This window comes from Spermophilus citellus, assembly GCF_964194105.1.
Source record: "Spermophilus citellus genome assembly, chromosome: 11".
Classification (NCBI taxonomy): domain Eukaryota; kingdom Metazoa; phylum Chordata; class Mammalia; order Rodentia; family Sciuridae; genus Spermophilus; species Spermophilus citellus.
Window position 1 is genome coordinate 12167230 of NC_138192.1, and position 17151 is coordinate 12184380.

The window sequence follows — 17151 nt, forward strand, 5'->3', positions numbered from 1 at the left end:
CATGAAATCTCAGCACACATTTTTCACCCAATCTTGATGACACTTTCAGGTAATGATCAGTACCGAAATCCCACTTGGATCACCAAATTTCTTTCTTCTAGGTTAAACTGTTGGGTGGCAGTAACAGTTTTAATTTTTAGGTTTCACTCTGTTTTCTCCTATATGGATACATGTAGTTGGAACTCTAAATCAAACACGGTTTGTGCTAGCTCTTTGAAACTTGACACAATAAAATAGTTCCAAGTTCTATCTCTATGGTTTGTTTCCTATTGATGTAGGCCTAAGCAGATTCCGGCGCAAATCACTTACATGGAAAGGGGTTGCCAAGCTTCCAAAAAACTATGAGTTTCGTGAAATCTCAGCACACATTTTTCACCCAATCTTGATGACACTTTCAGGTAATGATCAGTACCACAGTCCCTCTTGGCTCACCAAATTTCGTTCCTGTATGTTAAACCGTTGGGTGGCAGTAACAGTTTTAATTTTTAGGTTTCACTCTGTTTTCTTCTATATCGATACATGTAGTTGGAACTCTAACAAACACGGTTTGTGCTAGCTCTTTGAAACTTGACACAATAAAGTAGTTCCAAGTTCTCTCTCTATGGTTTGTTTCCTATTGATGTAGCCCTAAGCAGAGACCGGCGCAAATCACTTGCATGGAAAGGAGTTGCCAAGCTTCCAAAAAACTACTAGTTTCACGATATCTCAGCACACATTTTTTCACCAAATCTTGATGACACTTTCAGGTAATGATCAGTACCCCAATCCCACTTGGCTCTCCAAATTTCGTTCTTCTAGGTTAAACCGTTCGTTGGCAGTATCAGTTTTAATTTTTATCTTTCACTCTGTTTTCTCCAATATGGATACATGTAGTTGGAACTCTAAATCAAACACGGTTTGTGCTAGCTCTTTCAAACTTGACACAATAAAGTAGTTCCAAATTCTATCTCTATTGTTTGTTTCCTATTGATGTAGCCCTAAGCAGAGACCGGCACAAATCACTTTCATGGAAAGGGGTTGCCAAGCTTCCAAATAACTACGAGTTTCCTGAAATCTCAGCACACATTTTTTCACCCAATCTTGATGACACTTTCAGGTAATGATCACTACCCCAATCCCACTTGGCTCACCATATTTCGTTCTTCTAGTTTAAACCGTTCGTTAGCAGTAAGAGTTTTAATTTTTAGGTTTCACTCTGTTTTCTCCTATATGGATACATGTAGTTGGAACTCAAAATCAAACACGGTTTGTGCTAGCTCTTTGAAACTTGACACAATAAAGTAGTTCCAAGTTCTATCTCGATGGTTTGTTTCCTATTGATGTAGCCCTAAGCAGAGACTGGCACAAATTACTTGCATGGAAAGGGGTTGCCAAGCTTCCAAAAAACTACGAGTTTCCTGAAATCTCAGCACACATTTTTTCACCCAATCTTGATGACACTTTCAGGTAATGATCAGTACCCAAATCCCACTTGGCTCACCAAATTTCGTTCTTCTAGGTTAAACCATTCGATGGCAGTAACAGTTTTAATTTTTAGGTTCCACTCTGTTTTCTCCTATATGGATACATGTATTTGGAACTCTAAATCAAACACGGTTTGTGCTAGCTCTTTCAAACTTGACACAATACAGTAGTTCCAAGTTCTGTCTCTATGTTTTGTTTCCTATTGATGTAGCCCTAAGCAGAGACCGGCGCAAATCACTTGCATGGAAAGGGGTTGCCAAGCTTCCAAAAAACTACGAGTTTCCTGAAATCTCAGCACACATTTTTTCACCCAATCATGATGACACTTTCAGGTAATGATCACTACCCCAATCCCCCTTGGCTCACCAAATTTCGTTCTTCTAGTTTAAACCGTTCGTTGGCAGTAACAGTTTTAATTTTTAGGTTTCACACTGTTTTCTCATATATGGATACATGTAGTTGGAACTCAAAATCTAACACGGTTTGTGCTAGCTATTTGAAACTTGACACAATAAAGTAGTTCCAAGTTCTATCTCTATGGTTTGTTTCCTATTGATGTAGCCCTAAGCAGAGACTGGCACAAATCACTTGCATGGAAAGCGGTTTCCAAGCTTCCAAAAAACTACGAGTTTCCTGAAATCTCAGCACACATTTTTTCACCCAATCTTGATGACACTTTCAGTAATGATCCGTACCCCAATCCCACTTGGCTCACCAAATTTCGTTCTTCTGGGTTACCGTTCGTTGGCAGTAACAGTTTTAATTTTTAGGTTTCACTCTGTTTTCTCCAATATGGATATATATCGTTGGAACTCTAAATCAAACACGGTTTGTGCTAGCTCTTTGAATCTTGACACAATAAAGTAGTTCCAAGTTCTATCTCTATGGTTTGTTTCCTATTGATGTAGCCCTAAGCAGAGACCGGCGCAAATCACTTTCATGGAAAGGGGTTGCCAAGCTTCCAAAAAACTACTAGTTTCACGATATCTCAGCACACATTTTTTCACCAAATCTTGATGACACTTTCAGGTAATGATCAGTACCCCAATCCCACTTGGCTCTCCAAATTTCGTTCTTCTAGGTTAAACCGTTCGTTGGCAGTATCTGTTTTAATTTTTATCTTTCACCCTGTTTTCTCCAATATGGATACATGTAGTTGGAACTCTAAATCAAACACGGTTTGTGCTAGCTCTTTCAAACTTGACACAATAAAGTAGTTCCAAGTTCTATCTCTATTGTTTGTTTCCTATTGATGTAGCCTTAAGCAGAGACCGGCGCAAATCACTTTCATGGAAAGGGGTTGCCAAGCTTCCAAATAACTACGAGTTTCCTGAAATCTCAGCACACATTTTTTCACCCAATCTTGATGACACTTTCAGGTAATGATCACTACCCCAATCCCACTTGGCTCACCAAATTTCGTTCTTCTAGTTTAAACCGTTCGTTGGCAGTAAGAGTTTTAATTTTTAGGTTTCACTCTGTTTTCTCCTATATGGATACATGTAGTTGGAACTCAAAATCAAACACGGTTTGTGCTAGCTCTTTGAAACTTGACACAATAAAGTAGTTCCAAGTTCTATCTCGATGGTTTGTTTCCTATTGATGTAGCCCTAAGCAGAGACTGGCGCAAATTACTTGCATGGAAAGGGGTTGCCAAGCTTCCAAAAAACTACGAGTTTCCTGAAATCTCAGCACACAGTTTTTCACCCAATCTTGATGACACTTTCAGGTAATGATCAGTACCCCAATCCCACTTGGCTCACCTAATTTCGTTCTTCTAGGTTAAACCATTCGTTGACAGTAACAGTTTTAATTTTTAGGTTCCACTCTGTTTTCTCCTATATGGATACATGTATTTGGAACTCTAAATCAAACACGGTTTGTGCTAGCTCTTTCAAACTTGACACAATACAGTAGTTCCAAGTTCTATCTCTATGGTTTGTTTCCTATTGATGTAGCCCTAAGCAGAGACCGGCGCAAATCACTTGCATGGAAAGGGGTTGCCAAGCTTCCAAAAAACTACGAGTTTCCTGAAATCTCAGCACACATTTTTTCACCCAATCATGATGACACTTTCAGGTAATGATCACTACCCCAATCCCCCTTGGCTCACCAAATTTCGTTCTTCTAGTTTAAACCGTTCGTTGGCAGTAACAGTTTTAATTTTTAGGTTTCACACTGTTTTCTCATATATGGATACATGTATTTGGTATTCTAAATCAAACACGGTTTGTGCTAGCTCTTTGAAACTTGACACAATAAAGTAGTTCCAAGTTCTATCTCTATGGTTTGTTTCCTATTGTTGTAGCCCTAAGCAGATTCCGGCGCAAATCACGTTCAAGGAAAGGGGTTGCCAAGCTTCCAAAAACTACGAGTTTCGTGAAATCTCAGCACACATTTTTCACCCAATCTTGATGTCACTTTCAGGTAATGATCAGTACCGCAATCCCACTTGGCTCACCAAATTTCGTTCCTCTAGGTTAAACCGTTGGGTGGCAGTAACAGTTTTAATTTTTAGGTTTCACCCTATTTTCTCCTATATGGATACATGTAGTTGGAACTATAAATCAAACACGGTTTGTGCTAGCTCTTTGAAACTTGACACTATAAAGTAGTTCCAAGTTCTATCTCTATGGTTTGTTTCCTATTGATGTAGGCCTAAGCAGATTCCGGCGCAAATCACTTTCATGGAAAGGGGTTGCCAAGCTTCCAAAAAAATACGAGTTTCCTGAAATCTCAGCATACATTTTTTCACCCAATCTTGATGACACTTTCACGTAATGATCAGTACCCCAATCCCACTTGGCTCACCAAATTTCGTTCCTCTAGGTTAAACCGTTGGGTGGCAGTAACAGTTTTAATTTTTAGGTTTCACTCTGTTTTCTCCTATATGGATACATGTATTTGGAACTCTAAATCAAACACGGTTTGTGCTAGCTCTTTGAAACTTGACAAAATAAAGTAGTTCCAAGTTCTATCTCTATGGCTTGTTTCCTATTGATGTAGCCCTAAGCAGAGACCGGGAAAAATCACTTTCAAGGAAAGGGGTTGCCAAGCTTCCAAAAAACTACGAGTTTCCTGAAATCTCAGCACACATTTTTTCACCCAATCTGGATGACACTTTCAGGTAATGAGCAATACCCCAATCCCACTTGGATCCCCAAATTTCCTTCTTCTAGGATAAACCGTTCGTTGGCAGTAACAGTTTTAATTTTTAGGTTTCACTCTGTTTTCTCCTATATGGATACATGTAGTTGGAACTCTAAATCAAACACGGTTTGTGCTAGCTCTTTGAAACTTGATACAATAAAGTAGTTCCAAGTTCTATCTCTATGGTTTGTTTCCTTTTGATGTAGCCCTAAGCAGAGACGTGCGCAAATCACTTGCATGGAAAGGGGTTGCCAAGCTTCGAAAAAACTACGAGTTTCCTGAAATCTCAGCACACATTTTTTCACCCAATCTTGATGACACTTTCCGGTAATGATCAGTACCCCAATCCCACTTGGCTCTCCAAATTTCGTTCTCTAGGTTAAACGGTTCGTTGGCAGTAGCGGTTTTAATTTTTATCTTTCACTCTGTTTTCTCCAATATGGATACATGTAGTTGGAACTCTAAATCAAACACGGTTTGTGCTAGCTCTTTCAAACTTGACACAATAAAGTAGTTCCAAGTTCTATCTTTATGGTTTGTTTCCTATTGATGTAGCTCTAAGCAGAGACCGGCGCAAATCACTTTCATGGAAAGGGGTTGCCAAGCTTCCAAAATACTACGAGTTTCCTGAAATCTCAGCACACATTTTTTCACCCAATATTGATGACACTTTCATGTAATGATCACTACCCCAATCCCACTTGGCTCACCAAATTTCGTTCTTCTAGTTTAAACCGTTCGTTGGCAGTAACAGTTTTAATTTTTAGGTTTCACTCTGTTTTCTCCTATATGGATACATGTAGTTGGAACTCAAAATCTAACACGGTTTGTGCTAGCTCTTTGAAACTTGACACAATAAAGTAGTTCCAAGTTCTATCTCTATGGTTTGTTTCCTATTGATGTAGCCTTAAGCAGAGAGCGGGGCAAATCACTTGCATGGAAAGGGGTTGCCAAGCTTCCAAAAAACTACGAGTTTCCTGAAATCTCAGCACACATTTTTTCACCCAATCTTGATGACACTTTCAGGTAATGATCAGTACCCCAGTCCCACTTGGCTCACCAAATTTGGTTCTTCTAGGTTAAACCATTCGTTGGCAGTAACAGTTTTAATTTTTAGGTTTCAATATCTTTTCTCCTATTTGGATACATGTAATTGGAACTCTAAATCAAACACGGTTTGTGCTAGCTCTTTGAAACTTGACACAATAAACTACTTCCAAGTTCTATCTCTATGGTTTGTTTCCTATTGATGTAGCCCTAAGTAGAGACCGGCGCAAATCACTTACATGGAAAGGGGTTGCCAAGCTTCCAAAAAACTACGAGTTTCGGGAAATCTCAGCACACATTTTTCACCCAATCTTGATGATACTTTAAGGTAAGGATCAGTACCGCAATCCCACTTGGCTCACCAAATTTCGTTCCTCTAGGTTAAACCGTTGGGTGGCAGCAACAGTTTAAATTTTTAGGTTTCACTCTGTTTTCTCCTATATGGATACATGTAGTTGGAACTCTAAATCAAAAACGGTTTGTGCTAGCTCTTTGAAACTTGACACAATAATGTAGTTCCAAGTTCTATCTCTATGGTTTGTTTCCTATTGATGTAGGCCTAAGCAGATTCCGGCGCAAGTCACTTTTATGGAAAGGGGTTGCCAAGCTTCCAAAAATCTACGAGTTTCCAGAAATCTCAGCATACATTTTTTCACACAATCTTGATGACACTTTCAGGTAATGATCAGTACCCCAATCCCACTTGGCTCACCAAATTTCGTTCTTCTAGGTTAAACCGTTCGTTGGCAGTAACAGTTTTAATTTTTAGGTTCCACTCTGTTTTCTCCTATATGGATACATGTAGTTGGAACTCTAAATCAAACACGGTTTGTGCTAGCTCTTTGAAACTTGACACAATAAAGTAGTTCCAAGTTCTATCTCTATGGTTTGTTTCCTATTGATGTAGCCCTAAGCAGAGACTGGCGCAAATCACTTGCATGGAAAGGGGTTTCCAAGCTTCCAAAAAACTACGAGTTTCCTGAAATCTCAGCACACATTTTTTCACCCAATCTTGATGACACTTTCAGTAATGATCAGTACCCCAATCCCACTTGGCTCACCAAATTTCGTTCTTCTAGGTTACCGTTCGTTGGCAGTAACAGTTTTAATTTTTAGGTTTCACTCTGTTTTCTCCAATATGGATATATATCGTTGGAACTCTAAATCAAACATGGTTTGTGCTAGCTCTTTGAATCTTGACACAATAAAGTAGTTCCAAGTTCTATCTCTATGGTTTGTTTCCTATTGATGTAGCCCTAAGCAGAGACCGGCGCAAATCACTTTCATGGAAAGGGGTTGCCAAGCTTCCAAAAAACTACGAGTTTCGTGAAATCTCAGCACACATTTTTCACCCAATCTTGATGACACTTTCAGGTAATGATCAGTACCCCAATCCCACTTGGCTCACCAAATTTCGTTCTTCTAGGTTAATCCGTTCGTTGGCAGTAACAGTTTTAATTTTTAGGTTTCACTCTGTTTTCTCCTATATGGATACATGTATTTGGTACTCTAAATCAAACACGGTTTGTGCTAGCTCTTTGAAACTTGACACAATAAAGTAGTTCCAAGTTCTATCTCTATGGTTTGTTTCCTATTGATGTAGCCCTAAGCAGAGACCGGCGCAAATCACTTACATGGAAAGGGGTTTCCAAGCTTCCAAAAAACTACGAGTTTCGTGAAATCTCAGCACACATTTTTCACCCAATCTTGATGACACTTTCAGGTAATGATCAGTACCCCAATCCCAGTTGGCTCACCAAATTACGTTCTTCTAGGTTAAACCATTGGGTGGGAGTAACAGTTTTAATTTTTAGGTTTCACTCTGTTTTCTCCTATATGGATACATGTAGTTGGAACTCTAAATCAAACACGGTTTGTGCTAGCTCTTTGAAACTTGACAAAATAAAGTAGTTCCAAGTTCTATCTCTATGGTTTGTTTCCTATTGATGTAGCCCTAAGCAGAGACCGGCGCAAATCACTTTCATGGAAAGGGATTGCCAAGCTTCCAAAAAACAACGAGTTTCCTGAAATCTCAGCATACATTTTTTCACCCAATCTTGATGACTCTTTCAGGTAATGATCAGTACCCCAATCCAACTTGGCTCCCCAAATTTCATTCTTCTAGGTTAAACCGTTCGTTGGCAGTAACAGTTTTAATTTTTAGGTTTCACTCTGTTTTCTCCTATATGGATACATGTATTTGGAACTCTAAATCAAACACAGTTTGTGCTAGCTCTTTGAAACTTGACACAATAAAGTAGTTCCAAGTTCTATCTCTATGGTTTGTTTCCTATTGATGTAGCCCTAAGCCGAGACCGGCGCAAATCACTTACATGGAAAGGGGTTGCCAAGCTTCCAAAAAACTACAATTTTCGTGAAATCTCAGCACACATTTTCACCCAATCTTGATGACACTTTCAGGTAATGATCAGTATAGAAATCCCACTTGGCTCACCAAATTTCATTCTTCTAGGTTAAACCGTTGGGTGGCAGTAACAGTTTTAATTTTTAGGTTTCACTCTGTTTTCTCCTATATGGATACATGTAGTTGGAACTCTAAATCAAACACGGTTTGTGCTAGCTCTTTGAAACTTGACACAATACAGTAGTTCCAAGTTCTATCTCTATGGTTTGTTTCCTATTGATGTAGCCCTAAGCAGATTCCGGCGCAAATCACTTCAAGGAAAGGGGTTGCCAAGCTTCCAAAAAACTACGAATTTCGTGAAATCTCAGCACACATTTTTCAACCAATCTTGACGACACTTTCAGGTAATGATCAGTACCGCAATCCCACTTGGCTCACCAAATTTCGTTCCTCTAGGTTAAACCGTTGGGTGGGAGTAACAGTTTTAATTTTTAGGTTTCACCCTATTTTCTCCTATATTGATACATGTATTTGGAACTCTAAATCAAACACGGTTTGTGCTAGCACTTTGAAACCTGACACTATAAAGTAGTTCCAAGTTCTATCTCTATGGTTTGTTTCCTATTGATGTAGGCCTAAGCAGATTCCGGCGCAAATCACTTTCATGGAAAGGGGTTGCCAAGCTTCCAAAATAATACGAGTTTCCTGAAATCTCACCATACATTTTTTCACCCAATCTTGATGACACTTTCAGGTAATGATCAGTACCCCAATCCCACTTGGCTCACCAAATTTCGTTCCTCTAGGTTAAACCGTTGGGTGGCAGCAACAGTTTTAATTTTTAGGTTTCACTCTGTTTTCTCCTATATGGATACATGTATTTGGAACTCTAAATCAAACACGAATTGTGCTAGCTCTTTGAAACTTGACACAATAAAGTAGTTCCACGTTCTATCTCTATGGTTTGTTTCCTATTGATGTAGCCCTAAGCAGAGACCGGCGCAAATCACTTTCATGGAAAGGGATTGCCAAGCTTCCAAAAAACTACGAGTTTCGGGAAATCTCAGCACACATTTTTCACCCAATCTTGATGACACTTTCAGGTAAGGATCAGTACCGCAATCCCACTTGGCTCACCAAATTTCGTTCCTCTAGGTTAAACCGTTGGGTGGCAGCAACAGTTTTAATTTTTAGGTTTCACTCTGTTTTCTCCTATATGGATACATGTAGTTGGAACTCTAAATCAAACACGGTTTGTGCTAGCTCTTTGAAACTTGACACAATAAAGTAGTTCCAAGTTCTATCTCTATGGTTTGTTTCCTATTGATGTAGCCCTAAGCAGAGACCGGCGAAAATAGCTTTAATGGAAAGGGGTTGCCAAGCTTCCAAAAAACTACGAGTTTCGTGAAATCTCAGCACACATTTTTCACCCAATCTTTATGACACTTTGAGGTAATTATCAGTACAGAAATCCCACTTGGCTCACCAAATTTCATTCTTCTAGGTTAAACCGTTCGTTGGCAGTAACAGTTTTAATTTTTAGGTTCCACTCTGTTTTCTCCTATATAGATACATGTAGTTGGAACTCTAAATCAAACACGGTTTGTGCTAGCTCTTTGAAACTTGACACAATACAGTAGTTCCAAGTTCTATCTCTATGGTTTGTTTCCTATTGATGTAGCCCTAAGCAGAGAGCGGGGCAAATCACTTGCATGGAAAGGGGTTGCCAAGCTTCCAAAAAACTACGAGTTTCCTGAAATCTCAGCATACATTTTTTCACCCAATCTTGATGAGTCTTTCAGGTAATGATCAATACCCCAATCCCACTTGGCTCACAAAATTTCGTTCTTCTAGGTTAAACCGTTCGTTGGCAGTAACAGTTTTAATTTTTAGGTTTCACTCTGTTTTCTCCTATATGGATACATGTAGTTGGAACTCTAAATCAAACACGGTTTGTGCTAGCTCTTTGAAGCTTGATACAATAAAGTAGTTCCCATTTCTATCTCTATGGTTTGTTTCCTATTGATGTAGCCCTAAGCAGAGACGTGCGCAAATCACTTGCATGGAAAGGGGTTGCCAAGCTTCCAAAAAACTACGAGTTTCCTGATATCTCAGCACACATTTTTTCACCCAATCTTGATGACACTTTCAGGTAATGATCACTACCCCAATCCCACTTGGCTCACCAAATTTCGTTCTTCTAGTTTAAACCGTTCGTTGGCAGTAACAGTTTTAATTTTTAGGTTTCACTCTGTTTTCTCCTATATGGATACATGTAGTTGGAACTCAAAATCTAACACGGTTTGTGCTAGCTCTTTGAAACTTGACACAATAAAGTAGTTCCAAGTTCTATCTCTATGGTTTGTTTCCTATTGATGTAGCCTTAAGCAGGGACCGGCGCAAATCACTTGCATGGAAAGGGGTTGCCAAGCTTCCAAAAAACTACGAGTTTCGGGAAATCTCAGCACACATTTTTCACCCATTCTTGATGACACTTTCAGGTAAGGATCAGTACCGCAATCCCACTTGGCTCACCAAATTTCGTTCCTCTAGGTTAAACCGTTGGGTGGCAGCAACAGTTTTAATTTTTAGGTTTCACTCTGTTTTCTCCTATATGGATACATGTAGTTGGAACTCTAAATCAAACACGGTTTGTGCTAGCTCTTTGGAACTTGACACAATACAGTAGTTCCAAGTTCTATCTCTATGGTTTGTTTCCTATTGATGTAGCCCTAAGCAGAGACCGGCGCAAATCACTTTCATGGAAAGGGATTGCCAAGCTTCCAAAAAACTACGAGTTTCGGGAAATCTCAGCACACATTTTTCACCCAATCTTGATGACACTTTCAGGTAAGGATCAGTACCGCAATCCCACTTGGCTCACCAAATTTCGTTCCTCTAGGTTACACCGTTGGGTGGCAGCAACAGTTTTAATTTTTAGGTTTCACTCTGTTTTCTCCTATATGGATACATGTAGTTGGAACTCTAAATCAAACACGGTTTGTGCTAGCTCTTTGAAACTTGACACAATAAAGTAGTTCCAAGTTCTATCTCTATGGTTTGTTTCCTATTGATGTAGCCCTAAGCAGAGACCGGCGAAAATAGCTTTAATGGAAAGGGGTTGCCAAGCTTCCAAAAAACTACGAGTTTCGTGAAATCTCAGCACACATTTTTCACCCAATCTTTATGACACTTTGAGGTAATTATCAGTACAGAAATCCCACTTGGCTCACCAAATTTCATTCTTCTAGGTTAAACCGTTCGTTGGCAGTAACAGTTTTAATTTTTAGGTTCCACTCTGTTTTCTCCTATATAGATACATGTAGTTGGAACTCTAAATCAAACACGGTTTGTGCTAGCTCTTTGAAACTTGACACAATACAGTAGTTCCAAGTTCTATCTCTATGGTTTGTTTCCTATTGATGTAGCCCTAAGCAGAGAGCGGGGCAAATCACTTGCATGGAAAGGGGTTGCCAAGCTTCCAAAAAACTACGAGTTTCCTGAAATCTCAGCATACATTTTTTCACCCAATCTTGATGAGTCTTTCAGGTAATGATCAATACCCCAATCCCACTTGGCTCACAAAATTTCGTTCTTCTAGGTTAAACCGTTCGTTGGCAGTAACAGTTTTAATTTTTAGGTTTCACTCTGTTTTCTCCTATATGGATACATGTAGTTGGAACTCTAAATCAAACACGGTTTGTGCTAGCTCTTTGAAACTTGATACAATAAAGTAGTTCCAAGTTCTATCTCTATGGTTTGTTTCCTATTGATGTAGCCCTAAGCAGAGACGTTCGCAAATCACTTGCATGGAAAGGGGTTGCCAAGCTTCCAAAAAACTACGAGTTTCCTGATATCTCAGCACACATTTTTTCACCCAATCTTGATGACACTTTCAGGTAATGATCACTACCCCAATCCCACTTGGCTCACCAAATTTCGTTCTTCTATTTTAAACCGTTCGTTGGCAGTAACAGTTTTAATTTTTAGGTTTCACTCTGTTTTCTCCTATATGGATACATGTAGTTGGAACTCAAAATCTAACACGGTTTGTGATAGCTCTTTGAAACTTGACACAATAAAGTAGTTCCAAGTTCTATCTCTATGGTTTGTTTCCTATTGATGTAGCCCTAAGCAGAGACTGGCGCAAATCACTTGCATGGAAAGGGGTTTCCAAGCTTCCAAAAAACTACGAGTTTCCTGAAATCTCAGCACACATTTTTTCACCCAATCTTGATGACACTTTCAGTAATGATCAGTACCCCAATCCCACTTGGCTCACCAAATTTCGATCTTCTAGGTTACCGTTCGTTGGCAGTAACAGTTTTAATTTTTAGGTTTCACTCTGTTTTCTCCAATATGGATATATATCGTTGGAACTCTAAATCAAACACGGTTTGTGCTAGCTCTTTGAATCTTGACACAATAAAGTAGTTCCAAGTTCTATCTCTATGGTTTGTTTCCTATTGATGTAGCCCTAAGCAGAGACCGGCGCAAATCACTTTCATGGAAAGGGGTTGCCAAGCTTCCAAAAAACTACGAGTTTCGTGAAATCTCAGCACACATTTTTCACCCAATCTTGATGACACTTTCAGGTAATGATCAGTACCCCAATCCCACTTGGCTCTCCAAATTTCGTTCTCTAGGTTAAACGGTTCGTTGGCAGTAGCGGTTTTAATTTTTATCTTTCACTCTGTTTTCTCCAATATGGATACATGTAGTTGGAACTCTAAATCAAACACGGTTTGTGCTAGCTCTTTCAAACTTGACACAATAAAGTAGTTCCAAGTTCTATCTTTATGGTTTGTTTCCTATTGATGTAGCTCTAAGCAGAGACCGGCGCAAATCACTTTCATGGAAAGGGGTTGCCAAGCTTCCAAAATACTACGAGTTTCCTGAAATCTCAGCACACATTTTTTCACCCAATATTGATGACACTTTCATGTAATGATCACTACCCCAATCCCACTTGGCTCACCAAATTTCGTTCTTCTAGTTTAAACCGTTCGTTGGCAGTAACAGTTTTAATTTTTAGGTTTCACTCTGTTTTCTCCTATATGGATACATGTAGTTGGAACTCAAAATCTAACACGGTTTGTGCTAGCTCTTTGAAACTTGACACAATAAAGTAGTTCCAAGTTCTATCTCTATGGTTTGTTTCCTATTGATGTAGCCTTAAGCAGAGAGCGGGGCAAATCACTTGCATGGAAAGGGGTTGCCAAGCTTCCAAAAAACTACGAGTTTCCTGAAATCTCAGCACACATTTTTTCACCCAATCTTGATGACACTTTCAGGTAATGATCAGTACCCCAATCCCACTTGGCTCACCAAATTTCGTTCTTCTAGGTTAAACCGTTCTTTGGCAGTAACAGTTTTAATTTTTAGGTTCCACTCTGTTTTCTCCTATATGGATACATGTAGTTGGAACTCTAAATCAAACACGGTTTGTGCTAGCTCTTTGAAACTTGACACAATAAAGTAGTTCCAAGTTCTATCTCTATGGTTTGTTTCCTATTGATGTAGCCCTAAGCAGAGACTGGCGCAAATCACTTGCATGGAAAGGGGTTTCCAAGCTTCCAAAAAACTACGAGTTTCCTGAAATCTCAGCACACATTTTTTCACCCAATCTTGATGACACTTTCAGTAATGATCAGTACCCCAATCCCACTTGGCTCACCAAATTTCGTTCTTCTAGGTTACCGTTCGTTGGCAGTAACAGTTTTAATTTTTAGGTTTCACTCTGTTTTCTCCAATATGGATATATATCGTTGGAACTCTAAATCAAACACGGTTTGTGCTAGCTCTTTGAATCTTGACACAATAAAGTAGTTCCAAGTTCTATCTCTATGGTTTGTTTCCTATTGATGTAGCCCTAAGCAGAGACCGGCGCAAATCACTTTCATGGAAAGGGGTTGCCAAGCTTCCAAAAAACTACGAGTTTCCTGAAATCTCACCATACATTTTTCACCCAATCTTGATGACACTTTCAGGTAATGATCAGTTCCCCAATCCCACTTGGCTCACCAAATTTCGTTCTTCTAGGTTAAACCGTTCGTTGGCAGTAACAGTTTTAATTTTTAGGTTTCACTCTGTTTTCTCCTATATGGATACATGTATTTGGTACTCTAAATCAAACACGGTTTGTGCTAGCTCTTTGAAACTTGACACAATAAAGTAGTTCCAAGTTCTATCTCTATGGTTTGTTTCCTATTGATGTAGCCCTAAGCAGAGACCGGCGCAAATCACTTACATGGAAAGGGGTTTCCAAGCTTCCAAAAAACTACGAGTTTCGTGAAATCTCAGCACACATTTTTCACCCAATCTTGATGACACTTTCAGGTAATGATCAGTACGCCAATCCCAGTTGGCTCACCAAATTACGTTCTTCTAGGTTAAACCATTGGGTGGGAGTAACAGTTTTAATTTTATGTTTCACTCGGTTTTCTCCTATATGGATACATGTAGTTGGAACTCTAAATCAAACACGGTTTGTGCTAGCTCTTTGAAACTTGACACAATAAAGTAGTTCCAAGTTCTATCTCTATGGTTTGTTTCCTATTGATGTAGCCCTAAGCAGAGACCGGCGCAAATCACTTTCATGGAAAGGGATTGCCAAGCTTCCAAAAAACAACGAGTTTCCTGAAATCTCAGCATACATTTTTTCACCCAATCTTGATGACACTTTCAGGTAATGATCAGTACCCCAATCCAACTTGGCTCCCCAAATTTCATTCTTCTAGGTTAAACCGTTCGTTGGCAGTAACAGTTTTAATTTTTAGGTTTCACTCTGTTTTCTCCTATATGGATACATGTATTTGGAACTCTAAATCAAACACAGTTTGTGCTAGCTCTTTGAAACTTGACACAATAAAGTAGTTCCAAGTTCTATCTCTATGGTTTGTTTCCTATTGATGTAGCCCTAAGCCGAGACCGGCGCAAATCACTTACATGGAAAGGGGTTGCCAAGCTTCCAAAAAACTACAATTTTCGTGAAATCTCAGCACACATTTTCACCCAATCTTGATGACACTTTCAGGTAATGATCAGTATAGAAATCCCACTTGGCTCACCAAATTTCATTCTTCTAGGTTAAACCGTTGGGTGGCAGTAACAGTTTTAATTTTTAGGTTTCACTCTGTTTTCTCCTATATGGATACATGTAGTTGGAACTCTAAATCAAACACGGTTTGTGCTAGCTCTTTGAAACTTGACACAATACAGTAGTTCCAAGTTCTATCTCTATGGTTTGTTTCCTATTGATGTAGCCCTAAGCAGATTCCGGCGCAAATCACTTCAAGGAAAGGGGTTGCCAAGCTTCCAAAAAACTACGAATTTCGTGAAATCTCAGCACACATTTTTCAACCAATCTTGACGACACTTTCAGGTAATGATCAGTACCGCAATCCCACTTGGCTCACCAAATTTCGTTCCTCTAGGTTAAACCGTTGGGTGGGAGTAACAGTTTTAATTTTTAGGTTTCACCCTATTTTCTCCTATATGGATACATGTAGTTGGAACTCTAAATCAAACACGGTTTGTGCTAGCTCTTTGAAACCTGACACTATAAAGTAGTTCCAAGTTCTATCTCTATGGTTTGTTTCCTATTGATGTAGGCCTAAGCAGATTCCGGCGCAAATCACTTTCATGGAAAGGGGTTGCCAAGCTTCCAAAAAAATACGAGTTTCCTGAAATCTCACCATACATTTTTTCACCCAATCTTGATGACACTTTCAGGTAATGATCAGTACCCCAATCCCACTTGGCTCACCAAATTTCGTTCCTCTAGGTTAAACCGTTGGGTGGCAGCAACAGTTTTAATTTTTAGGTTTCACTCTGTTTTCTCCTATATGGATACATGTATTTGGAACTCTAAATCAAACACGAATTGTGCTAGCTCTTTGAAACTTGACACAATAAAGTAGTTCCACGTTCTATCTCTATGGTTTGTTTCCTATTGATGTAGCCCTAAGCAGAGACCGGCGCAAATCACTTTCATGGAAAGGGATTGCCAAGCTTCCAAAAAACTACGAGTTTCGGGAAATCTCAGCACACATTTTTCACCCAATCTTGATGACACTTTCAGGTAAGGATCAGTACCGCAATCCCACTTGGCTCACCAAATTTCGTTCCTCTAGGTTAAACCGTTGGGTGGCAGCAACAGTTTTAATTTTTAGGTTTCACTCTGTTTTCTCCTATATGGATACATGTAGTTGGAACTCTAAATCAAACACGGTTTGTGCTAGCTCTTTGAAACTTGACACAATAAAGTAGTTCCAAGTTCTATCTCTATGGTTTGTTTCCTATTGATGTAGCCCTAAGCAGAGACCGGCGAAAATAGCTTTAATGGAAAGGGGTTGCCAAGCTTCCAAAAAACTACGAGTTTCGTGAAATCTCAGCACACATTTTTCACACAATCTTTATGACACTTTGAGGTAATTATCAGTACAGAAATCCCACTTGGCTCACCAAATTTCATTCTTCTAGGTTAAACCGTTCGTTGGCAGTAACAGTTTTAATTTTTAGGTTCCACTCTGTTTTCTCCTATATAGATACATGTAGTTGGAACTCTAAATCAAACACGGTTTGTGCTAGCTCTTTGAAACTTGACACAATACAGTAGTTCCAAGTTCTATCTCTATGGTTTGTTTCCTATTGATGTAGCCCTAAGCAGAGAGCGGGGCAAATCACTTGCATGGAAAGGGGTTGCCAAGCTTCCAAAAAACTACGAGTTTCCTGAAATCTCAGCATACATTTTTTCACCCAATCTTGATGAGTCTTTCAGGTAATGATCAATACCCCAATCCCACTTGGCTCACAAAATTTCGTTCTTCTAGGTTAAACCGTTCGTTGGCAGTAACAGTTTTAATTTTTAGGTTTCACTCTGTTTTCTCCTATATGGATACATGTAGTTGGAACTCTAAATCAAACACGGTTTGTGCTAGCTCTTTGAAACTTGATACAATAAAGTAGTTCCAAGTTCTATCTCTATGGTTTGTTTCCTATTGATGTAGCCCTAAGCAGAGACGTGCGCAAATCACTTGCATGGAAAGGGGTTGCCAAGCTTCCAAAAAACTACGAGTTTCCTGATATCTCAGCACACATTTTTTCACCCAATCTTGATGACA